Below are 26,396 nucleotides of genomic sequence, written 5' to 3'. Positions count from 1 at the left end.
AATTCAATAAGCGAAAAAGTGGATATTTCCGTATAAATTACTAACTTTTTTGTATAAATGTTAGGCCGACCATTATTTTTGTATTACAACCTACATAAAACTGGTAGTCTGGGATATCAGTTTGTTTCGCTTCAAGCAGCTCTATGATGCGATAAAAGTCGACTATTTTTGAAAACTCAATAAGCGCAAAAGTGGATATTTCCGTATAAAATACTAACTTTTTTGTATGAATGTTAGGCCGACCATTCTTTTTGTAGTACAACCTACATAATACTGGTAGTCTGGGATATCAGTTTGGTTCGCTTTAAGCAACTCTATGATCCGATAAAAGTCGACTATTTTTGAAAAAAAAATAAGCGAAAAAGTGGATATTTCCGTATAAAACACTAACTTTTTTTGTATTAATGTTAGGTGGACCATTCTTTTTGCATTACAACCTAAATAGTACTGGTAGTCTGGTATATCAATTTGGTTCGATTTGGACAACTCCTTGTCCGATAAAATTTCACTATTTTTTGAAAATAGAATAAGCGAATAAGTCAATATTTCCGATTGAAAAACGAACTTTTTTTCAGGGAACGTTAGGCAGACCATTCTTTTTGCATTACAACTTCAATAGTACTGGTAGTCTGGTATATCAATTTGGTTCGATTTGGACAACTCCTTGTCCGATAAAATTTCACTATTTTTTGAAAATAGAATAAGCGAATAAGTCAATATTTCCGATTGAAAAACGAACTTTTTTTCAGGGAACGTTAGGCAGACCATTCTTTTTGCATTACAACCTACATAGTACTGGTAGTCTGGGATATCATTTTGGTTCGCTTTAAGCAACTCTATGATCCGATAAAAGTCGACTATTTTTGAAAAATCAATAAGCGAAAAAGTGGATATTTCCGTATAAAACACTAACTTTTTTTGTATTAATGTTAGGTGGACCATTCTTTTTGCATTACAACCTAAATAGTACTGGTAGTCTGGTATATTAATTTGGTTCACTTTGAAAAACTCCTTGTCTGATAAAATTTCACTATTTTTTGAAAATAGAATAAGCGGATAAGTCGAGATTTCGATTGAAAAACGAACTTTTTCTAGGAAAGTTACGCGGACCATTCCTTTTGCATTACAACCTAAATAGTACTGATAGTCTGGTATATCAATTTGGTTCACTTTGAACAACTCCTTGAAACCATAAAAAAACATTATTTTTTAAAAATAGAATACGGAATAATAAGCGAATAAGTCGAGATTTCTGATTGAATTACGAACTTTTTTTCGAGGAAAGCTATACCAAAAATTTTTTTTGTTTTACACTTTAGGTACACATGGGATACTCCATACCGAGTTTGGTTCACTTTGAACAACTCCTTGTCCGATAAAATTTCACTATTTTTTGAAAATAGAATAAGCGGATAAGTCAATATTTCCGATTGAAATACGAACTTTTTTGCTAGGCAAGCTATACCAAAAATTCTTTTTGTTTTACACTTTAAGTTCACATGGGATACTCCATACCGAGTTTGGTTCACTTTGAACAACTCCTTGCTCGATAAAATTTCACTATTTTTTGAAAAAATAATACGGAATAATAAGCGAATAAGTCGATATTTCCGATTGAATTACGAACTTTTTTTCTAGGGAAGCTATACCAAAAATTCTTTTTGTTTTACACTTTAGGTACACATGGGATACTCCATACCGAGTTTGGTTCACTTTGAACAACTCCTTGTCCGATAAAATTTCACTATTTTTTGAAAATAGAATAAGCGAATAAGTCAATATTTCCGATTGAAATACGAACTTTTTTGCTAGGCAAGCTATACCAAAAATTCTTTTTGTTTTACACTTTAAGTACACATGGGATACTCCATACCGAGTTTGGTTCACTTTGAACAACTCCTTGTCCGATAAAATTTCACTATTTTTTGAAAATAGAATAAGCGAATAAGTCGATATTTCCGATTGAAATACGAACTTTTTCTCTAGGAAAGTTAGGCGGACCATTCCTTTGGCATTACAACCTAAATAGTACTGGTAGTCTGTTATATCAATTTGGTTCACTTTGAACAACTCCTTGACCCAATGAAAAAGACCTGTTTTTAAAAATTATTTAAAATTAATTATTCGAATTAATAGGAAATTAAAGTACGAAAATGGAACTGTTTTTCTACGCAAGCTATAGCAAATATTCTTTCTGTTTTACACTCTACATACCCTGGGGATACTCCATACCAAGTTTGGTTCACTTTGAACAACTCCTTGACCCGATGAAAAATACTATATTTGAAAATTAATTATTTGAAATAATAGCAAATTTCCGTATGAAATACTAACTTTTTTGCTAGGCAAGCCATACAAAAAATTCTTTTTGTTTTACACTTTAGCTACACATGGGATACTCCATACCGAGTTTGGTTCGATTTGGACAACTCCTTGATCCGATAAAAATTCTATTTTTTTGAAAATAGAATAAGCGAATAAGTCGAAAATTCCGATTGAAATACGAACTTTTTTTCTAGGAAAGTTAGGCGGACCATTCCTTTTGCATTACAACCTAAATAGTACTGGTAGTCTGCTATATCAATTTGGTTCGCTTTAGGCAACTGTATGATCGGATAAAAGTCGACTATTTTTGAAAAATCAATAAGCGAAAAAGTGGATATTTCCGTATAAATTACTAACTTTTTTTGTATTAATGTTAGGTGGACCATTCTTTTTGCATTACAACCTAAAAAGTATTGGTAGTCTGTGATATCAATTTGGTTTACTTTGAACAACTCCTTGACCCGATGAAATTTCTATATTTTTGAAAATAGAATAAGCGAGTAAGTCGATAATATCCGATTAAAATACGATTTTTTTTCCTAGGAAAGTTAGGCGGACCATTCTGTTTGGATTACAATTTAAATAGTACGTGTAGTCTGGGATATCAATTTGGTTCACTTTGAACAACTCCTTGACACCATAAAATTACATTTTTTTTAAAAAAATAGAATACGGAATAATAAGCGAATAAGTCGAGATTTCAGATTGAAAAACGAACTTTTTTTCTAGGAAAGTTAGGCGGACCATTCCTTTTGCATTACAACCTACATAGTACTGGTAGTCTGTTATATCAATTTGGTTCAATTTGGACAACTCCTTGACCCGATAAAATTTGACTATTTTTTAAAATAAAGTCAGCGAAAAAGTCAGCATTTCCGTGTGAGATATCTACTTTTTTTGTAGGGCAGTTAGGCAAACCATTCCTTTTGCATTACAACCTAAATAGTACTGGTAGTCTGGGATATCAATTTGGTTCACTTTGAACAACTCCTTGACACCATAAAAAAACATCATTCTTTAAAAATAGAATACGGAATAATAAGCGAATAAGTCGAGATTTCTGATTGAAAAACGATCTCTTTTTCTAGGAACGTTAGGCGGACCATTCCTTTTGGATTACAATTTAAATAGTATGTGTAGTCTGGGATATCAATTTGGTTCACTTTGAACAACTCCTTGACACCATAAAATTACATTATTTTTTAAAAAATAGAATACGGAATAATAAGCGAATAAGTCGAGATTTCTGATTGAAAAACGATCTCTTTTTCTAGGAACGTTAGGCGGACCATTCCTTTTGCATTACAACCTACATAGTACTGGTGGTCTGTTATATCAATTTGGTTCGATTTGGACAACTCCTTGACCCGATAAACTTTGACTATTTTTTAAAATAAAGTCAGCAAACCATTCTTAGGTGGACCATTCTTTTTGCATTACAACCTAAAAAGTATTGGTAGTCTGTGATATCAATTTGGTTTACTTTGAACAACTCCTTGACCCGATGAAATTTCTATATTTTTGAAAATAGAATAAGCGAGTAAGTCGATAATATCCGATTAAAATACGATTTTTTTTCCTAGGAAAGTTAGGCGGACCATTCCGTTTGGATTACAATTTAAATAGTACGTGTAGTCTGGGATATCAGTTTGGTTCACTTTGAACAACTCCTTGACACCATAAAATTACATTATTTTTTAAAAAATAGAATACGGAATAATAAGCGAATAAGTCGAGATTTCAGATTGAAAAACGAACTTTTTTTCTAGGAAAGTTAGGCGGACCATTCCTTTTGCATTACAACCTACATAGTACTGGTAGTCTGTTAGATCAATTTGGTTCAATTTGGACAACTCCTTGACCCGATAAAATTTGACTATTTTTTAAAATAAAGTCAGCGAAAAAGTCAGCATTTCCGTGTGAGATATCTACTTTTTTTGTAGGGCAGTTAGGCAAACCATTCCATTTGCATTACAACCTAAATAGTACTGGTAGTCTGGGATATCAATTTGGTTCACTTTGAACAACTCCTTGACACCATAAAAAAACATTATTTTTTAAAAATAGAATACGGAATAATAAGCGAATAAGTCGAGATTTCTGATTGAAAAACGATCTCTTTTTCTAGGAACGTTAGGCGGACCATTCCTTTTGGATTACAATTTAAATAGTACGTGTAGTCTGGGATATCAATTTGGTTCACTTTGAACAACTCCTTGACACCATAAAATTACATTATTTTTTAAAAAATAGAATACGGAATAATAAGCGAATAAGTCGAGATTTCAGATTGAAAAACGAACTTTTTTTCTAGGAAAGTTAGGCGGACCATTCCTTTTGCATTACAACCTACATAGTACTGGTGGTCTGTTATATCAATTTGGTTCGATTTGGACAACTCCTTGACCCGATAAAATTTGACTATTTTTTAAAATAAAGTCAGCGAAAAAGTTAGCATTTCCGTGTGAGATATCTACTTTTTTTGTAGGGCAGTTAGGCGAACCATTCCTTTTGCATTACAACCTAAATAGTACTTGTAGTCTGGGATATCAATTTGGTTCACTTTGAACAACTCCTTGACACCATAAAGAAACATTATTTTTTAAAAATAGAATACGGAATAATAAGCGAATAAGTCGAGATTTCTGATTGAAAAACGATCTCTTTTTCTAGGAACGTTAGGCGGACCATTCTTTTTGTATTACAACCTAAATGTCACTGGTGGTCTGGGATATCAGTTTGGTTCGCTTTAGGAAACTCTATGATCCGATAAAAGTCGACTATTTTTGGAAATTCAATAAGCGAAAAAGTGGATATTTCCGTATAACTTACTAACTTTTTTTGTATGAATGTTAGGCCGACCATTCTTTTTGTATTACAACCTAAATGTCACTGGTAGTCTGGGATATCGATTTGGTTCACTTTGAACAAATCCTTGATCCGATAAAATTTCTATAGTTTTGAAAATAGAATAAGCGAATAAGTCGATATTTCCGATTGAAATACGAGCTTTTTTCCTATAAATGTTAGGAGGAAAACTACTTTTTTATTACAAACGTAAAATTTACTGAACAGAGGGTAATCATAGAAAGAGAAAAACAGTACAAAAACCTGTTGGGTACGAACAATTTTTTACCGAAAATGTTAAAAACATTTATAATCACAATCTTGCACATTTTCTGAAAAATCCTTGAACTCTGGTTGCTTCCTCGGGAGAGGCTTAAAAGGTGGGTTTGTGAGACTTGTCGCAAACTCTGCGTCACGTATTTCTCCCATTTTCTCGGGTTTGATCCCCTGTATTGGGTTTTTCTCCATCAGAGAAAAAGTCGTTGAGCAATCCTTTGGATTCAAAAAATTGACCCAACCGTGTAGCTTGTTTGAGTCTTTTCTTAGCCCAAGAAAGGAAACATTTTGAATCAAAGGGTAGGCAGCTTTCAATTCTGCCTTTGCCGGGCCAAAAGAACCGTTCTCAGTGGGTTTGAATCCTGAGAAACGAAAAGAAATCGGATTCCTGAATAAGTTTTTTCGTTTTTCTTTCTTTGAGGGCTTTTTGTTTTCTTTGTCCCTCTCAGCACGCTCCTATAAAACAACTTACATATAAGTGCTAGTCAGGGAAAACTCCATACCGAGTTTGGTTTGATTTGAAGAATTCCTTGACCCGACGAAATTTCTATATTTTTGAAAATAGAATAAGCGAATAAGTCAATATTTCCGATTGAAATACGAACTTTTTTTCTCGGAACGTTAGGCAAACCAATTTTTTTACATTACAACCTAAATAGTACTAGTAGTCTGGTATATCAATTTGGTTCGATTTGGACAACTCCTTGACCCGTTAAAATTTGACTATTTTTTAAAATAAAGTCAGCGAAAAAGTCAAAATTTCCGTGTGAGATATCTACTTTTTTTGTAGGGCAGTTAGGCAAACCATTCTTTCTGCTTTACAACCTAAATAGTACTGGTAGTCTGGTATATCAATTTGGTTCGCTTTGAACAACTCCTTGACCCAATGAAAAACACCTATTTTTAAAAATTATTTAAAATTAATTATTCGAATTAATCGGAAGTTAACGTACGAAAATCTAACTTTTTTTCTACGCAAGCTATAGCAAAAATTCTTTTTGTTTTACGCTCTAGGTACACATGGGATACTCCATACCGAGTTTGGTTTGATTTGGACAACTCCTTGACCCGATAAAATTTCTATATTTTTGAAAATAGAATAAGCGAATAAGTCAATATTTCCGATTGGAATACGAACTTTTTTCTCGAAACGTTAGGCAAACCAATCTTTTTGCATTACAACCTACATAGTACTGGTAGTCTGGGATATCAGTTTGGTTTGCTTTAGGCAACTCTATGATCCGATAAAAGTCGACTATTTTTGAAAATTCAATAAGCGAAAAGAGTAGATATTTCCGTATAAATTACTAAATTTTTTTGTTTGAATGTTAGGCCGACCATTCTTTTTGTATTACAACTTGAATGTCACTGGTAGTCTGGGATATCGATTTGGTTCGCTTTAGGAAACTCTATGACCCGATATAAGTCGACTATTTTTGAAAATTCAATAAGCGAAAAAGCGGATATTTCCGTATAAATTACTAACTTTTTTTGTATGAATGTTAGGCCGACCAATATTTTTGTATTACAACTTTAATGTCACTGGTAGTCTGGGATATCGATTTGGTTCGCATTAGGAAACTCTATGGCCCGATATAAGTCGACTATTTTTGAAAATTCAATAAGCGAAAAAGTGGATATTTCCGATTGAAATACGAACTTTTTTTCTAGGAACGTTAGGCAAACCATTCTTTTTGCATTACAACCCACATAGTACTGGTCGTCTGGGATATCAATTTGGTTCACTTTGAAAAACTCCTTGACCCGAAGAAATTTCTATATTTTTGAAAATAGAATAATCGAATAAGTCGATCTTTCACATTGAAAAGCTAACTTTTTTTCTAGCAACGTCAGTCTGATCAATCTTTTTAAATTATAGTCAAAAAATCCAAAAGCCCTCAACCAATGCCAACGGGAAAATCTGGTTGTTTCCCGAACTATTACCCGTTGGCATTGAGGCACCCGTCTCAATTTTTTAATAATTTTTAAATTTTTTTTACCTTTTTGACTGGATGGCCTTCCTCCTTGCAATCGCCTGGATTCCTCTTTGGAATTTTGTAAGTTAACAGGAAAGAAGAGCTCATAACTTAAGCTGAAAAAAACCAACAATAAATTCACACACAAAATTTTAAAATTATTTAAAATTAATTATTCGAATTAATCGGAAATTAACGTACGAAAATCCAACTCTTTTTCTACGCAAGCTATAGCAAAAATTCTTTCTGTTTTACAATCTAGTTACCCATGGGATACTTGATACCGAGTTTGGTTCACTTTGAACAACTCCTTGACACCATAAAATTACATTATTTTTTAAAAATAGGAATAATAAAGGAAAACGGAATAATAAGCGAATAAGTCGAGATTTCCGATTGAAAAACGAACTTTTTTCTGGGAAAGTTAGGCAGACCATTCCTTTTGCATTACAACCTACATAGTACTGGTAGTCTGGTATATCAATTTGATTCGATTTGGACAACTCCTTGTCCGATAAAATTTCACTATTTTTTGAAAATAGAATAAGCGAATAAGTCGATATTTCCGATTGAAATACGAACTTTTTTTCTAGGAACGTTAGGCAAACCATTCTTTTTGCATTACAACCTACATAGTACTGGTAGTCTGGTATATCAATTTGGTTCGATTTGAACAACTCCTTGACCCGATAAAATTTAACTATTTTTTAAAATAAAGTTAGCGAAAAAGTCGAAATTTCCGTGTGAGATATCTACTTTTTTTGTAGGGCAGTTAGGCTAACCATTTTTTTGCATTACAAACTACATAGTACTGGTAGTCTGGTATATCAATTTGGTTCGATTTGGACAACTCCTTGTCCGATAAAATTTCACTATTTTTTGAAAATAGAATGAGCGAATAAGTCGATATTTCCGATTGAAATACGAACTTTTTTTCTAGGAACGTTAGGCAAACCATTTTTTTTGCATTACAACCTACATAGTACTGGTAGTATGGTATATCAATTTGGTTCGATTTGGACAACTCCTTGACCCGATAAAATTTAACTATTTTTTAAAATAAAGTTTGCGAAAAAGTCGAAATTTCCGTGTGATATATCTACTTTTTTTGTAGGGCAGTTAGGCTAACCATTCTTTTTGCACTACAACCTACATACTACTGGTAGTCTGGGATAACAATTTGGTTCACTTTGAACAACTCCTTGTCCGATAAAATTTCACTATTTTTTGAAGATAGAATAAGCGAATAAGTCGATATTTCCGATTGAAATACGAACTTTTTTTCTAGGAACGTTAGGCAAACCATTCTTTTTGCATTACAACCTACATAGTACTGGTAGTCTGGTATATCAATTTGGTTCGATTTGGACAACTCCTTGACCCGATAAAATTTAACTATTTTTTAAAATAAAGTCAGCGAAAAAGTCGAAATTTCCGTGTGAGAAATCTACTTTTTTTGTAGGGCAGTTAGGCTAACCAATCTTTTTGCACTACAACCTACATACTACTGGTAGTCTGGGATAACAATTTGGTTCACTTTGAACAACTCCTTGTCCAATAAAAAATCACTATTTTTTGAAAATAGAATAAGCGAATAAGTCGATATTTCCGATTGAAATACGAACTTTTTTTCTAGGAAAGTTAGGCGGACCATTGGGACAGAATTTGGCCACCGTTGGCCAGACCAAACAGACTTTGATCACCATTGGTCAGACTGAGCAGACTTTCTACAGACCATTGGCCAGACCGAACAGAACCATGGCCAGGCCGTTGTCCAGACCATCGGCCAGACCGTGGGCCAGACCAAACAGACCTCTTAAGAGCGCCCAAAAAATCGACCGCACGCAAACTACGTCCCCAGCATGAGGTGCACAAAAACCCAGCGGGGGGGGGGGGAAACCGACTAACCGGCGTCTCAACGGGGCAAGGGGGGTGTGCACCTCATGCGGGCCCGAGGCCCTCACCTTAGAATAATAGTATTATTATATAAAAATAAACAAATATTTTACATATTGATTTACCATGTTGTGACACGTGCTCTGTAACTGGGGGCGAATAACGTACTGGGGGGCACAAATGGAAAAGGTCCGATTAACCAAGTCCGCTCTACAGTAACTCTTCCAGTCACACAGCTTGTTCTCCTGTTTCAACAGGCCAAACTGGGGGTACATTTAATAGTCAATATTTCAAAACTGACCGGACGAAAAAAAACGAAACTAGGACCAAAAACAGTACTGCTTATGATACGCTTTATGTTAAAAGATCATCCTAATCGGTCCATTCTGCGAGGAGATATTACATATTTAAGGTACCGTACCAATCTCGTCAGAAACGAGGAGAGGTGACTTGCAGACCAAAAATTGACCATCTAAACGACGGAAAACGCCCTACAAAACATATATGGAGAGACTCCTCGCTATCAGGGGAGTTTGAGGAACCAATTCTCGGGGCTAAATTCGTCTTTTTTGTTGGTCTACAATGTACATACACTAATTGTACCGGACACGATTTGGTCAAAATGGGGGGTATGTGTCCTGGCCAATTTCTCGAAAACGGCTGAAAGAAACAAAACGCCATTTACAGGGATTCAAGTACGGCTCAAGCTGAGTTCAATTCAACAAACAAATCGAAAATTGGTTCACTCTCTGAGGAGATATTCCAACATAAAGGTAACGTACCAAATGTCAAAATTGACCAAGTACGGCTCATGTTTCGCTAAAATTCACCATCTGGACTACATAAAACTGCATACAAAATATATATGGGGAGACTCCCCACTAACTGAGGAGTTCAAAACACCCAACTTTCATAATATAGTTCAAAGCTTCAAGGTGTCACTGGTGTCAACCGCTGGTGTCAACCGCTTCTGGGGCTTAAATCGAGGGCAAGTTTACTGGCTAATTTCTCTGAAACGGCTGAACCAAAATAAACGCCCTTAGTACTGTTTGTAGCACGGCTTGAGATACGCATCATTTTTAAAAAAATGAGCACAATCGGTCGATTCTTCAAGGAGTTATAGCAATTATAAGGTACCGTACCAAATGACCAAAAAGCGAGGTGACCTGACTGCAGAGCTAAAATTGACTGTCTCAATTCCGTAAAATGCCATAGAAAATATATATGGGGATACTCCCCACTAACTGAGGATTCTAAAACACTAACACTTGTTGGGTAAATCGCATGTTTTGTTGTACTGAAATTTGGGTCACCCAGAATAGCCCGAAAATTCGAACTAATTCAACTTTGAACATTAATAACTTTTTGATTAGGCCGATTTAGGAAACCAACCAAATACTGCAAGCAAGAGGAGTTCAGTGCTAACAAAATGCAAAGACTCCCGTTTGATTTGGTCCATTACTTTAGGAGATATTAACAAAATACTGTTCTGTACCCCATTTTCTGGGCTAAAGTCGAAGCCCAAGATCTCCGGAACCGACGTAAAACAACGTGAAACAGCGTTCCCGGCGTATTTGTGGGTGTATTTCTGGTCCAATTCCACGTTATAGTTCACGGCAAACCTTCATGGTGAGGTGGGAAAAAATTTCTCACCTCACCATGAATTTTATGATGTTTTGGGTGTTTTGACATAAAACAACATTCACATAATTTTGATGAGATCGTGAAAAAAGATAAATTGTTGAATTAAACCCATTATTTGTTACAAATAGCTTCAACAACTTAAACAATGTCTAGAAAAAACAAAACGCACGCCAAAAATCATGTTCAATTGCACAAAACAACACTCAGTCACAAAATTTTAAAAAAAATTGTTTTTCCGCATTCAAAATTGAATAATTGTTCTAAAGAATATCTTCAGGACTGTCACTAGCCATTCCCGAGAAGAACGTCCCAACAGCAACTGATGATGCCAAAAATCACTCGTTTTGGTCAAAAATTGAATGAGAAATTGGAAAAAGTACAAACTTAAGTTCATTTCTCGATGTGATAAAACAAGTTTTTTCCTCCGCAAATGCAAATTTTGCTTGGATATCTGTTGCAAATATTCTTGTTTACGTGGCTTTCTTTTCTCTGAAGGCTGTGATTGAGGTACAAGATCAAAATAAATTGAAAAAAATTTTTAGTCCTGAAACAATCAGCTCGTAACAAAATTGCTAATTGACCAAAAAAAAAAGCGATTTGACCGGATTCAGAGCTAAATTTGACCACCTCAATTCTATAGACTACTATGCAACAAATATATGGGGAAACTCCCCTCTAACTGAGGATTCCAAAACACTAACATTTGTTGGGCAATTCGCGTGCTTTGTTGTACCGAAAGTTGAGTCTATCAAGATAGCCCTAAAATTCGACTTTTTTCAAATATAAACATTAATATCTTATTGATTAGGACGATTTGAGAAACCAATCAAACACGGCAAGCAAGAACGGTTTAGTGCTAACAAAATGCGACCACTTCCGTTTATTTTGGTCCGGTACTTTAGCTGATATTAACAAAATACTGTTTTGTACTCCATTTTTTGGTCTAAAAGCGAAGCCCAGAATCTCGAGAACTGACGTAAAACAACGTGAAACAGATTTGCCGGCGTATTTGTGGTTGTGATTCTGGTGCATTTTGACGTTCTGGATAACGGAAAACTTTTATGGGGAAGTGAAAAAAAAATCCTACCTCACCATAGAGGCTATGATGTTTTGAGTAGTTTTGACAAAAAAACAACACACACACAAACATACACGGAAATTTGTTGAAATTGTCAAAAATGAAAAATTGTTGAATTAACTATGACCCTGAGTAAAACTGGCTTCATGAACAAGAACATGATGGCAAAAACGAAAATTAAAAAGGGATAAGGACATATCATTGAGGTTTAAATACTCCAACTACAAAAACAAAAAAAAACGGAAAGTTTTGACTTGCATCAAAATAACATGCTGAAAAGCAAGAGCAGATTAACCAAGGTTTAAGAAGAGCTCGGCTAATACTGAATGCATAGTTGATCACAGAAATTAAAGCAAAATTGACAAAAAAAGGGCACAATATCTGAAAAATGGTATTGCTTTTTTTTTCGTAAAAGATAATCATCTTAAAAACCACGCAAGACTGAGTGGTTAATCATTTGAAAAAAGGTTATCAGATGACTCAAAGGGTCTGTTCAGAGCTTTTAATTAAAACCTGATAGTGATTACCAAAGAAGCCAAAGTGTTGAAAGAAATCAATTTGTTGAGAGAAGGTACCAAATGACATAATTTCCCTCCCGAGTTTCAAGTTTCGCTGAAATAGACCATCATTTTGTTGCTTTTGAAATTTTATTCTTTTATCCTAAAATTAATGGCTCCCATTGGTTTAGAGAACAAGTTCAATGGATCATAGCTAAAGTTTTCAATGATACACGTATTGATTAAATGGCTTCAACACTTTCTTCTCGCAATTTTCTACAGAATTTTTAGTTTTTGCCTGTTTTTGTTGTTTTTTTTCATAGCCATAATACATATTGTGATAAGCTATTGATTACCTATGCACGAAAAACCTCTTTTTACCCATATTGTGGCGTAACTGTGCGTTTTCATTGACTTCCGTTGAAAGCTATTGAGTTTAATGGCGGTTAAGTCTTCAAAAATAATTTTTTTGCTGTAATTTTTTGAACATTAATCGATCTTTAAATTATTTTCGTGAACTGTAAGTCAGTCTCAGGAATAACCAAACCCTTTTTTTTCTATTTCAACAAAAATTAATGTATTTAGCGGTTTCAACTTCTAACTATTGTTTTTTGACTTCGATCAAACTTAATTTTGAATTTTTGATATTTTTTTCGTAAATTTGGTTCCTTTTGAAATCTTATTGCATTATCCTAATTTGGAAAATTCCTATTGGCTCATAGATGTTTTTCAATGGATCGTGAAAAAAATTTTCAGGAAAAAACTTATGGCTTAATTGGCTTCGATTGTTTTCTCTCGCACTTTTCCACTAAATTTTTGGTTTTTGCCTGTATTTGATGTTGTTTTCATAGTCAACGACTTGTTGTATTGTCTTACTGATAATTTTGGAGTGACAAACATCTTTGTCGTTACATTGGGACATAATGTAGCGTATTTGATGGCTTTTGTTGAAAGCAATTGAATTTTATGTCAATGAAACTACGGTTTTTCTCAAAAATTTTGTCGTTTTGTTGTATTTTTTATTTCATACAACTTTTGTTGATGGGTTATCGATGTAACTTATATATGGGGATACGTGTGTAAATATATATATATATATATATATATATATATATATATATATATATATATACATATTTATATATATAGATATTTGGGGATTTTCTCCCATGTCTCAGGAATCTAAATAAGTTTTATGATCTTGGATGGGTTATAAAAGTCTATGGTCTTGGATATGGTATCCAAGACACCATAAAATTTTTTTCACGAGTAATTTTTAAATCTCCTTTTTTATCGTCTAAAACCCGCATAGGACGTTGTTAAAATCATTTTTGTGTCAAAAAAAGATGGTGCACAAAAAAAGTTTTATGATCTTGGATGGGCCATAAAAGTCTATGGTCTTGGATATGGTATCCAAGACACCATAAAATTTTTTTCAAGAGTAATTTTTAAATCTCCTTTTTTATCGTCTAAAACCCGCATAGGACCTTGTTAAAATCATTTTTGTGTCAAAAAAAGATGGTGCACAAAAAAAGTTTTATGATCTTGGATGGGCCATAAAAGTCTATGGTCTTGGATATGGTATCCAAGACACCATAAAATTTTTTTCACGAGTAATTTTTAAATCTCCTTTTTTATTATCTGAAACCCGCATAGGAAGTTGTTAAAATCATTTTTGTGTCAAAAAAAGATGGTGCACAAAAAAAGTTTTATGATCTTGGATGGGCCATAAAAGTCTATGGTCTTGGATATGGTATCCTAGACACCATAGAAAAAAATTTTTTTTTGTTGAAGGCCAATGGCAACTACGATATATTTGTTGTACTACGTGATCCAAAAGACGTCATTTGAGATCACCTTTAAATTTTTGTATGGTCTTAAGTATGGTATCAAAGAAGCCATACAACCATACATGTCTTACGTATGGTTTCCAAGAAACATTTATGGTGGTCATCCCGGGTCGATAGCCCGGGTTCGCGTCAGTTCGACTAGAGCCTCAGTAATCTTGGCTACATTCACAGATCTTCTAAAACTTCATTTAAACTCAAAATTTTTGGAAAGATTTTTCATTTCATCAAGATATCACTTCAAACGTAAGGATAAGAAAGGACGAAAAAAGTGGCCATAGTAACCAAAAAAGAGGAATCAAGAGCGCGAAAGTTACAGTCTGAAAAGTGCGAAAAACCAAAGAGAGGACAGCTGAAAAGAGGCTCTGTAAATTGTCGAATGCTGTTCTGCAGCGATTACGCAGAAACCAAATTATACTTATATCATTGGAAAAATTTAGATTAATTTTTTGAAAACAAAAACTTCCATATGGGTCATAATGGAAGATCTTGCAGTATAAGCGTCCTGGTCTTGCGTTTTGCATAAAAAACGTAGTGGCAAGAATCTAAACGTCATTAGCAAGTTCGACTGGGGTTGCTTGACCTTGAAACACATTTTCAGACAAATTCAATTTTCGAATCTATTTTAGAGTTAAAAAACAAGAGATTTAATTCATCGTACAAACAAACGCAAGCTTAAAACATGATAGATTAGCGTAGAGTAAGTAAAATTAGGCTTTGAAGCCCGTCTGTTCAAATATAATTTCAACAATTTCAATCAATAGTAAATAAACTGTGAGTGAAACAACTCAATGATGTAAACAAAGAAACAAATTGCATAGTCTCAAAATATCATTCAATTCGTAATAACCAACAATGTATTCAACACTCTTACAGTGAAAGCTGAGAGAAAAGCGGACACAACGACTGGAAATCAGTTTAGGTGAGAAATTATTTTTTTTACGGAATCATCATCATCACACACACAGCGAGTTCAAAAATTACGGAAAATATACTATACTATCCTAGTGCAGGTTAGTCTGGGTGTCAGCTTGAATAGAGGTTCGGTGAGACCTGATGTGCCATTTTAGATTTGACATTATAAAACGTGTTGTCAGGAACTTATTCTATTCGACTATTGAGTTACATATACGAAAAAAGTTCAAAATAACGACTTACTTTTCGAATGATCCCGAATCAGACTGGCATTCGGCTCCAAGGCTGCAAAAACTAGGAAAACTTTTTATAAATGTATCAGACTTAATTGAAACGAGATGGACGCTCATACAAAGAGAATGGAAAACAGCAGTTCATTTCGGAACAAATTTAAAATTTATTTAGTTAAAATTGTTCTGCTGATTTTGTTACGATCAATTCATAAAACAGTTAATTTTTTTTCCTAAAAGAGGCATTCCCAGGTTGAGTTCGCGCTCGAAATTGTCCCTGATCAGACCGTCCCAGACAAGTGTGACCTCTGATCAGACCGTCCCAGACAAGTGTGACCTCTGATCAGACCGTCCCAGACCGAAGTGACCTCTGATCAGACGAGTGTGCGCTCTCAGATCGTTGTGCGCTCGAAGTGCGCTTGAAGCCGCCTCTGATCAGACGAGTTCCAGACCGAAGTGACCCCTGATCAGACAAGTTCCAGACCATTGTCCAGACGAGTTCCAGACCATTGTCCAGACTAAAGTGCGCTCAAAATATTGTCCCAGACCATATGCATGGATGATCTCTGCAGATCTTCAATAACGAAAGTATTGCACAAACATACATGACAATACATAAAACAATAAGATATATCAATGAAAAAAATAATTGTTCTCAGCAATAAACGAGTCCGTATATCACCCAGGTTAAAGTGCCGAAGAGAGTATGTCCGTAACACAGTGCATTAAAAATGAAAAACAAATCGTTTTGATATTATGTTCTCTGAGGTTTACTATGTTTGGGGGAAACCTTAAATTTGTTTGCGCTCTGAGTTTATTCTTTCTTATAGTTATATTATAATTTTGTTAATCAAGTATAACAGATGAAAAGTTGGCTCATGAAAAATTGAATACCAATAAATAATTTGTGTTAACATTTACAAGGATAATTAACTGGTTTACAGAGCGGCGACCAATGCACGTATTGAACATATAGGTATCTCACTGCCAATGTAGGTACTGAACATTATTTCACTAATTATGTTTTTTGGGCTACTTCTTTTCACTATTTGTCATTTAATTATTTATAAACAAAGTTCTAATTCATATACATAGCTCTGATGCTGCGTTGAGCTAATCAAGCATCTTCATCTTTGAGCTGCTTTTCAGAAAGTTTTTGTTGACTTTGGGTTACGGATTTTCGCAAGCGGTATAAAAAGTGTTCTGAAGTAAGTAGAGAAAATAATTCCTCAGAGAGAAAGAATAAGAAAAATCATTTTTTTTGCAGCGGAATTTAGAGATTTACAGGAGAGATCTGGAAAGATGGTGATTTGATTTTTGAGATGAACAAAGGCCCAAAATTCATCTGTATATATACCCATTATCAGTGCGAGAAATTCAGGATACAAAACTAATTTTAGCACCATGATTAATAGTGGGGGTCGCTACCCAATCTGGTTTGCTTCTTTCCCCGAAATCAGTAACAGGGGATACCATAAATAGTATGCCTTTACCCAACTCTAAGCAATCGTTCACATTTCCAAGGGTATCATAATCATTCAACATACATGCTAGGAAAACTTTCGATCAAATTATCTAACTCTAATAATAGTTATCTAAATTCATCAGTTGGAATCGAATATTGAACCTAAGCACCATTTCTTGAGGATGCATGTATATAAATTTTGTGACTAAAATCAATTTACTCTTGCCTCAGTATTCTGGTGTGACAAATCTTTTTGTAATAAAATCTTGAAACACGTTTTCAGACAAATTCAATTTTCGAATCTATTTTAGAGTTGAAAAACAAGAGATTTAATTCATCGTACAAACAAACGCAAGCTTAAAACATGATAGATTAGCGTAGAGTAAGTAAAATTAGGCTTTGAAGCCCGTCTCTTCAAATATAATTTCAACTATTTCAATTTATAGTAAATAAACTGTGAGTGAAACAACACAATGATGTAATCAAAGAAACAAATCGCATAGTCTCAAAATATCATTCAATTTGTTATAACCAACAATGTTTTCAACACTCTTACAGTGAAAGCTGAGAGAAAAGCGGACACAACGACTGGAAATCAGTTCAGGTGAGAAATTATTTTTTACAGAATCATCATCATCATCACACACACAGCGGGTTCAAAAATTACGGAAAATATACTATACCGCTCGAGTGCAGGTTAGTCTGGGTGTCAGCGTCAACAGAGGTTCGGTGAGATCTGATGTGCCATTTTAGATTTGACATTATAAAACGTGTTGTCAGGAATTTGTTCTATTCAACTATTGTGTTACATATACGGAAAAAGTTCAAAAAAACGACTTATTTTTCGAATAACCCCAAATCAGACTGGCATTCGGCTCCAAGGCTGCAAAAACTAGGAAAACTTTTTATAAATGTATCAGACTTAATTGAAACGAGATGGACGCTTATACAAAGCAAATGGAAAAGAGCAGTTCATTTCGGAACAAATTTAAAATTTATTTAGTTAAAATTGTTCTGCTGATTTTGTTACGATCGATTCAGAAAACAGTTAATTTTTTTTCCTAAAAGAGGCATTCCCAGGTTGAGGTCGCGCTCGAAATTGTCCCTGATCAGACCGTCCCAGACAAGTGTGACCTCTGATCAGACCGTCCCAGACCGAAGTGACCTCTGATCAAACGAGTGTGCGCTCGCAGATCGTTGTGCGCTCGAAGTGCGCTTGAAGCCGCCTCTGATCAGACGAGTTCCAGACCGAAGTGACCCCTGATCAGACAAGTTCCAGACCATTGTCCAGACGAGTTCCAGACCATTGTCCAGACTAAAGTGCGCTCGAAATATTGTCCCAGACCATATGCATGGATGATCTCTGCAGATCTTCAATAACGAAAGTATTGCACAAACATACATGACAATACATAAAACAGTAAGATATATCAATAAAAAAAATAATTGTTCTCAGCAATAAACGAGTCCGTATATCACCCAGGTTAAAGTGCCGAAGAGAGTATGTCCGTAACACAATGCATTAAAAATGAAAAACAAATCGTTTTGAGATTATGTTCTCTGAGGTTTACGATGTTTGGGGGAAACTTTAAATTTGTTTGCGCTCTGAGTTTTTTCTTTCTTATAGTTATATTATAATTTTGTTAATCAAGTATAACAGATGAAAAGTTGGCTCATGAAAAATTGAATACCAATAAATAATTTGTGTTATCATCTACAAGGATAATTAACTGGTTTACAGAGCGACGACCAATGCACGTAGTGAACATATACGTACCTCACTACCAATGTAGGTACTGAACATTATTTCACTAATTATGTTTTTTGGGCTACTTCTTTTCACTATTTGTCATTTAATTATTTATTAACAAAGTTCTAATTCATATACATAGCTCTGATGCTGCGTTGAGCTAATCAAGCATCTCCATCTTTGAGCTGCATTTCAGAATGTTTTTGTTGACTTTTGGGTTACGGATTTTCGCAAGCGGTATAAAAAGCGTTCTGAAGTAAGTAGAAAAAATAATTCCTCAGAGAGAAAGAATAAGAAAAATCATTTTTTACAGCGGAATTAAGAGACTTACAGGAGAGATCTGGAAAGATGGTGATTTGATTTTTGAGATGAACAAAGGCTCAAAATTCAGCTGTATATATACCCATTATCAGTGCGAGAAATTCAGGATACAAAACTAATTTTAGCACCATGATTAATAGTGGGGGTCGCAACCCAATCTGGTTTGCTTCTTTCCCCGAAATCAGTAACAGGGGATACCATAAATAGCATGCCTTTACCCAACTCTAAGCAATCGTTCATATTTCCAAGGGTATCATAATCATTCAAAATACATGCTAGGAAAACTTTCGATCAAATTATCTAACTCTAATAATAGTTATCTAAATTCACCAGTTGGAATCGAATATTGAACCTAAGCACCATTTCTTGAGGATGCATGTGTATAATTTTTGTGACTAAAATCAATTTACTCTTGCCTCAGTATTCTGGTGTGACAAATCTTTTTCTAATAAAATCTAAGTTCAAGACTATAGTTTGATCGAAATTCTAACACCCACACTCAGACTTGAAATGTTTCTATCATCAATACTTGTAAAGATTTTGTGACGATGTCGGCTGCCATCTTGTCGAAAGAAATGAAAGGAAACAAACAATCCAATCTTCCATCTTGTCCCGAATGAAGTGAACTTTTGTCTCAAGGTGCATCCTATTCACACAATTTGATACAACTGTGTTGTCCTTTCCAAATGCTATAAAACACATCTGATCTATGCCAAAATCCTTCAGAAATTTTTTTAGATACAATGCTTCTTAAGCTGCTAATGCCATGCGCTGATATTCTGCTTCAGAAGAACAAAAAAGCAATTGTGGCCTTCTTTTGACAGCCCAGCCGAGTTTTGCGCCACGTTTGTTGAGCTTGAAGCAGTAGAACGTCTTACATTTTCTTTCTTTCACGTAACAAGACCAGTATGCATCACTTTCCGCACTAAATTATGAATGGCTTCTTTGTGTATGTATTTTTTTAAAAAGTTTTGAAGCTTAAAGATATCGAAGAAATTGTTTCCGCACAGCCAAAAGTGATTGGTAGGTGCATTCGTTTGTCAGAAAGGAATGTGAACTGTGAAAATGATGTCTGGCGTTGACAGTTTGGCCAGATACAGAAGTGATCCAACCTAACCTCTGTAGACCCATTGGTCCATATCTTCATCTCCGTTCTGTGCTGTCTGAAAAATCAAATTCAAATTAGCTGGAAGTCTTGAGGGTTTGCATTGATCCATTTGAAATTGCGCAAGCATTGTCTCTATGTGGCGTTCTGGGTTGACTGTGACTTTGAAAACTTCTCGTCTGATTCTTAGACCCAGAAACCAGTGTAGTCTCCTCCTGTCTTCCCCGTGAAATGTTGCCTCCAGTGCGTTCTTGAAATCGGAGATCACTGTCATTCTTCTTGTTGCTACTATGATGTCGTCAACCCAGATCAAGATGAAGGCGTGAACCTCTGTTTCTGCTCTCGCGAACAAGCGATGATCGTTCCTGCTTCTGGTTACCCCTGTTTTAACAGGAGGTTTGCCAGCGTCCTATAAATTTTGTTAGCCGCTTGTTCCAAAATATAAACTGATTTTTTAGTCGCTTTATTATCTTGCTTCCATCTGATTCTTGTTTTTTATCTTCTGTGGCTATAGGAGATCTTTTTCCTTCTATTTGTGTGTGCAAAGAAGTCGTCTTGACATCGAATTGGTGCATCATATGGCTTTGCTTTGCTGATAGTTGAAATAGAATCGTGAATGTCTCTCACAGTTAAGCATAAAACTCTCAAAGAACTACCGTTCCTCCACTTGTTTGAAGCCCTTCGTTATGTAGTTTTTTTGACCACTGGGTCCCAATCTCAAATTATAGGCCCATTTGCCCGTAAAAGTTCCCTGTCTGTGGATGGTCTCACTAGGCTCCAAGTCTCGTTGTCTTGGAGTGCCTCAATCGTGTCATTCGCTGCCTGATGTCGCTAGTCCCAACCTTTCCGTTGTTTGACTTCGTAAACTGTTTTTGGTTGCACATAATCACCATCAGTCATAGCAAAATGTGTCCTAACTGCGTCAAAAAATGTGAAACATTCTTTGCTCATGACTTTCGTCTAGGCTCTGCCTTGTCCGCTTGCTTCAGTGCCTCTTCAGCGAAACCAACTCTCTCTGACTGTGAGAAGAGCTCTCTGTAACTATGTTCCAGTGATGCCGAGTCTCTGAGACTCCAGTTTGTTGCTGTAGATTCTCCATCTAGTGCTGCTTCCTCAATATCCTGGGCATCTCGCCTCGGTTTCTTTTTTGTGTGTTTTCCCGCTCTCTGCGTCATGCCACTCCTCATTTGCTGCAGTAGATGTGCTCTGTTTCTTTCTGTTGTTATCATTTTGCTGACCATCATCTGAGTGCTAGATCTCCAGTTGCTGTGATTCATCTAGTAGGTCGAGCGTCTATGTGTTGTCAGAGATTAGAGATTGAGCCCACTTCGCACTCCTTGATGATCACATCTCGAACTGCCGCCACCTTGTGTGTATTGGGTACGTAAACCAGGTATCCAATGTCTTATCCAATGTTACCCACAAACATTCTTTCAAGTTCCTTGAGTTCAAGTTTGCTGACGTCCCTGTCCCTGCTCCTCATGAAGACTCTGCAAACACAAAACCAGATAAGTTACTAATTGAAGGCTTGGGTTCTTTACATCGCATCAACTCTTCTGGGCAGTTTTCCTCTCCTCGTTTTACCGCCAAGTTTTTTGTTTCTGTTGATTGAAGAATCGCTTCTTCCCACATCATCCTGGGAAGGCCTGAGTCAATCTGCCAATCTAGAACGCTGCAAGGCAAGTAGAACAATTTTTTTGTGATAGTTTTACTCGATTACCCTTCTGCAGTTTCCCTCAGCTGTTTCATGTCATGAAAATGAAGCTAAGTCCCTACTCCGTGCATCTTGAGACTGATAGGAGGTTTGAGGAAAAGTCAGAAGCACCAAAAATGAGAGTCTGCGTTCAATTTCTCATTTGTTTGATGGTGTGCTGATCCTCACGCAGCTTTTGCCATCACTCTGGAAGCCTTACCGTTGGGATTTCTGACCACTGGTTGAATGGGCACAAAATCCAAAAACGAATCGGTCGTTGTGATTATGTAATCAGTACAACCATGCTGTCTTCCACTGGTTAAGAGCTGTCCAGTATTCCTCTTATGGTGACACCAAAGCTGGACCCATTGCCAATGACTCAAGTTTGCCCTCATCTCTTTGTTTCTTGTATTCCTTCTCTAGTTGGTCCTTCTCGTCACATTTGCTGCACTGTCCTGTTTCTTTGCTCCTGCAGTCCTTGGCAAAGTCTCCAGGGATCCCAAATTCTAAGCCGTTTCCCCTCTAGGGTCCCTTCCAAAAGTCACGCTTCACTGACAGTGCCACTGCGGCACTTTTTCCCGTGTGACTCTGTGCTGTGCTCCTCTCCTGGAAGTTCCTTAACTCTGAGAAGTTTGTTGCCGGGTTGAAGTTATCCTGTAAAACAAAACTTTCATACCGCATTGGCAGACCATTGAGGACCAAGGCGATGAAGAGGGTTTTTAAGACCACTTCACCTGCTTCTTTTAGACCTGTGAGCATCTCCTGTTCTCTGTCGAAGAAGCTGTCCAAATCCTCAGATTCCTCAAGCTGCAGTCGAGCAAGTTGTGCCATTAAAAGAGTCACCACTGTCGGTGTCTCGATTCTCTGAAATCTCTCTCGCAAAAAAAAACTTCCAAGCCTTTGCTCCATCTCCGATGCCGTCGTCTCCCACACAGTCATGTCTCATCTGCTTGTGGGTTGTTGCATCTAGAGTCATTGCCAGATGGCGCTACACATTGTTTTGTTTCTCCTTGATGTCCTCAAATTCTTTTTCATATGCATCCTTCATCAGCTTGTTAAGGCTCAATGCGTTGCTCCTCTGTCCCAATTAGTTATTTATAGAGTACCTTTGTCTGCATCATCGTAACAAACCTGGAACTCCAGGTTGGAAATTATTGTGCCTTACCTGTGAAGGTCAGCAGTTACACTGTCTGGTGAACCATAGTAGTTTGAGTAAGCAAAATAGTGGTGTGAAGAAAAAGTATTAAGCAGAAAAAGATGATGACTCGTCGAATTAATTTTGTTTTTGAAATTAGTTTTACGATTTAGAAAATTGGTGGTTCCATAGCTTGTTGGGTTTTGATTTTTTGCTAGCGGAACAAGAAGTGTTTTTTAAACTACGAAGAAAAATTTATTTTTCAAAAGAAAGGAGTATCACAAAATATTTTTTACAGTAGAAATTAGATATTTGCAGGAGAGATCTGATGATGAAATCAAGACGATGATTTGATTTTAGGGAAGAAAAAAGGCTCAAAAATTAGCTGCGTATATACTCTTTTTCAGTGCAAGAAAATCAAGGTATAAAACTAATCTTAACACCATGATTAATAGTTAGGGTGGCAAGGCTTAACAATATGGTTTGCTTCTGCAAATCACCTTGAAATCAGTCGCAGGGGATACCATAGATAGTACGCATTTACTTTTCTTAGAATTCGTTCACATTTCTGGTGGTATCAAAAACTTTAAAAACAAGTTTTTACAGCAAACAATCTCACTTTAATAAAATTTAGCTGGATTCAGCTGTTTGAAACGAATATTGATTCTAAGCATCATTTCTTAACAATTCATTTCAATAAAAACTTTGTCACTGAAGTCAATTCACTCTTGTCTCAGTAACCTGATAAAACAAACTTTCTTTCTAACTAAGTTCAAGACTATAGTTTGATCGAAATTCTAACATCAGCCACGGTCCATAATTTTCTCATGTTATTTTCCTGAGTTTTTGAATAGTTTCCGACTGTTCACCATAAAAATCTCATTGTTTATTAAAAAAAATGTCAAGACTTGCTCTACAATGGAATTTAACAGATGAAAATTTCCCCGAAACAATAAATCAACTAAAAATTCATAAAGTACTTTATTATAAGTTGATGGTGTAAATGATGTTGGCTGTTTTTCTGTCACTAAAATGGCACTGAAAGACGTTGCTCCACTGTGACATCCAAGACACACGGTTGTTCAGAGCTGGCTATAAATGTTGTGAGCTGAAAATTATGAGTTAACTGCTCGCCATATAAACCGAGCTTCATCGGTAGTGCGATCCTCGGCTCTATACAAAAAGTTGAAATTTATTTTTTAGCTGTTCTCTTACTTTCTTGTTTTTATCCGTATCAAAATCGGCTGGTAAAAATTTGAGTTGACTATGTATTTGAAGTAGTTACAGATTTATTGAAGTAATTTTCATCGAAATTACAAATTTGGTTCTTTGATGAAAGGAAAGTCTTCCGACCTTACATATAACGAACATAAAAATGAGTACAAACTTTAGTGCTTTTGAGTTCTTCAGAAAACGAGATTAATTGTTGAAGATCAAATGTCTTGATTCACAATTTGTAATAAAAAAAATGCCTTATCTGTCCACTTTAGTGACAGAGGATGTTTTGAACAGTTGCTAAGACTTGAAGTCCCAAAATTGAGGAAAAAAAATAGAATCTATGATAGGCCTTAAGGAACACAAACGGTTTGGTAGCACACAATTTTCCGACCCCGCTAATATTTATTTTAAATTAATTGACTACCAAACAGGGAGTAAGTGGTTGGGACTATTCGAAAATCACATACTATTCGAAAACAACTGTTGTATGATTAAAAAAGAGATATAGAACAAACCACTAAATTAATTTTAAAAAGTTCAACTTTGAAACTATGAAAATAAATAGCATCAAAAGTCATGGAAACCATAGAATTTTAACGCGAAAACTTTAAGAGAAATCACATTCAACTAGCAAGCAAATGGATTCTGTCTTGTGTGTGGCTAAGTCTTAAGGTTACAAATTAACAACAAAAACAGACAAAATTCAAAAATTTGGCATTGATTTACATAAATAGAGCATTGAAGCTAATAAAATCATAAGCATCTGACTAAGGAATATAAATTTGAACGGTCCTCAGTTTAACGTCAAAAAATCTTGATTTGAAAAGCTGATTTGAAAAGTGAACAAAATGAACTACAATAATTGGCCACTATAAAAAGTTCCGAATGTCAAAATCGTATGCGCATCCGTTACTACGAAAAACCAGTTGATAATGATATCCTGCTTCAGAAAAAAATTAGGTGGGAACTATAGTTCACCAATACTACTATTGAAAGTCAAGTCATTGAGAACGTTCAATAATGCGAATAAGTCATGCAACTACAAAAAAAACATCAAACACAGCCAAAAGTAAAAAATTCTATTGAATTAACGAGAAAAAAACTCTCCATAGGTTTAATTGAGCTTTCCCCGGGTCAATTAATTTGTGATCAATATGATATTTTGCTAGGAGACTAGAACAGATCCTCAATAATAGACGAATATCCAACAATCACAAAACTTTTTTGAAAACTGTTAATATCAAATTACAAGAACACATAATTAAATCTAACATGGCTAAAAGAATAAACTTTTTTTCACTTGAAAGTGGACCAGACTTTTCAATTAAGAGATTTTGCTATAGTTTCGCAGAACTAAAATAGCAGAAAAGACAAAGTTCACAAGCTCACCGATATTTTATTTAAAAAACAAATATGTGCAAGTTCCTAAGAGCCATTAGTAATCAACAACATGCGAAATTAAACCCTCTTAAGATATCCAACTCGACCTTGAATAATGAAATTTAGTCAGAACACTAAGAAAACAACAAGAGTTTAGGCAAAACTCAAGAACTCATTACGAAAACAGTTTGTCGGTTTTTAGAGCTATAAAAACCTTGAACTATTCTCTGAAAACAAGATCTGTTCATTGGATATCATTTAAATTCAAATCAGATCTGTGGTTAAATGAATCTCTTAATAAAAACTGATTTATCTGCTATTGGCTTAAGGAAACAAAAAAGTGAGAAAAAAAAGAAAACATTGTTTAAAAAATACGGCACCCCTTAGCAAGGGGGTTAAGGAGGTTTTGTTAGCGTTTAATGCAGCACATACATTACAATAATCAAAGACCAAAAGGAAACATGCTATCTTCCGAAGTTTTAAATTTTGACGATCTGTCAATTTTTGATAACGGTACAAAAATTAAAATTTTTTCCTTGATGCAGCTGAGTATTTACTAGTAAATAGCCTGTTACAAAGCGTTTTTGGCACAAAAGGGGTGTATATCATGCACTTTAATTGTAATTCTATTGATCAAATAAAAAGCGCTAACTTCCTGGTATATTTATGCATACACACTATGATAGCACATATAATGGGTTGCTTTTGGAGGAAAAGTGTAAATTAAACGTTGCATACGCACACACAGACCGCATGTGAACAAAAAAACAAATAGGTAACGAGGGTATTGAAAATATT

At 35.3% G+C, this 26,396-nt stretch overlaps 2 protein-coding genes across 4 annotated transcripts in view; one reads left to right on the top strand and one right to left on the bottom strand.

Moving 5' to 3' along the window:
- LOC142351915 (uncharacterized) overlaps nt 1–26,396 on the bottom strand; it is a 309,019-nt gene that overhangs the window by 217,801 nt on the left and 64,822 nt on the right. The gene's annotated exons all lie outside the window — the stretch shown is intronic.
- The window catches only part of LOC142351964 (GDP-mannose 4,6 dehydratase-like), a 112,745-nt gene that overhangs the window by 22,355 nt on the left and 63,994 nt on the right, over nt 1–26,396 (top strand). Inside the window, exon 1 of one of the 2 annotated variants that reach the window (XM_075404256.1) lies at nt 15,175–15,308. The exons of the other annotated variant lie outside the window; for it this stretch is intronic. The gene's annotated coding sequence lies outside the window, so the exon portion shown is untranslated. Of the gene's footprint in view, nt 1–15,174; nt 15,309–26,396 lie in introns of those variants that run through there. 2 annotated transcript variants of the gene reach the window in all.

The sequence above is a fragment of the Convolutriloba macropyga genome, chromosome 13, assembly GCF_964194025.1.
Source record: "Convolutriloba macropyga chromosome 13, txConMacr16.3, whole genome shotgun sequence".
NCBI classification, from domain to species: Eukaryota; Metazoa; Xenacoelomorpha; order Acoela; family Convolutidae; genus Convolutriloba; species Convolutriloba macropyga.
The sequence above is the reverse complement of the archived record's forward strand: the minus strand, read 5'-3'. Positions and strand labels throughout refer to the sequence as shown.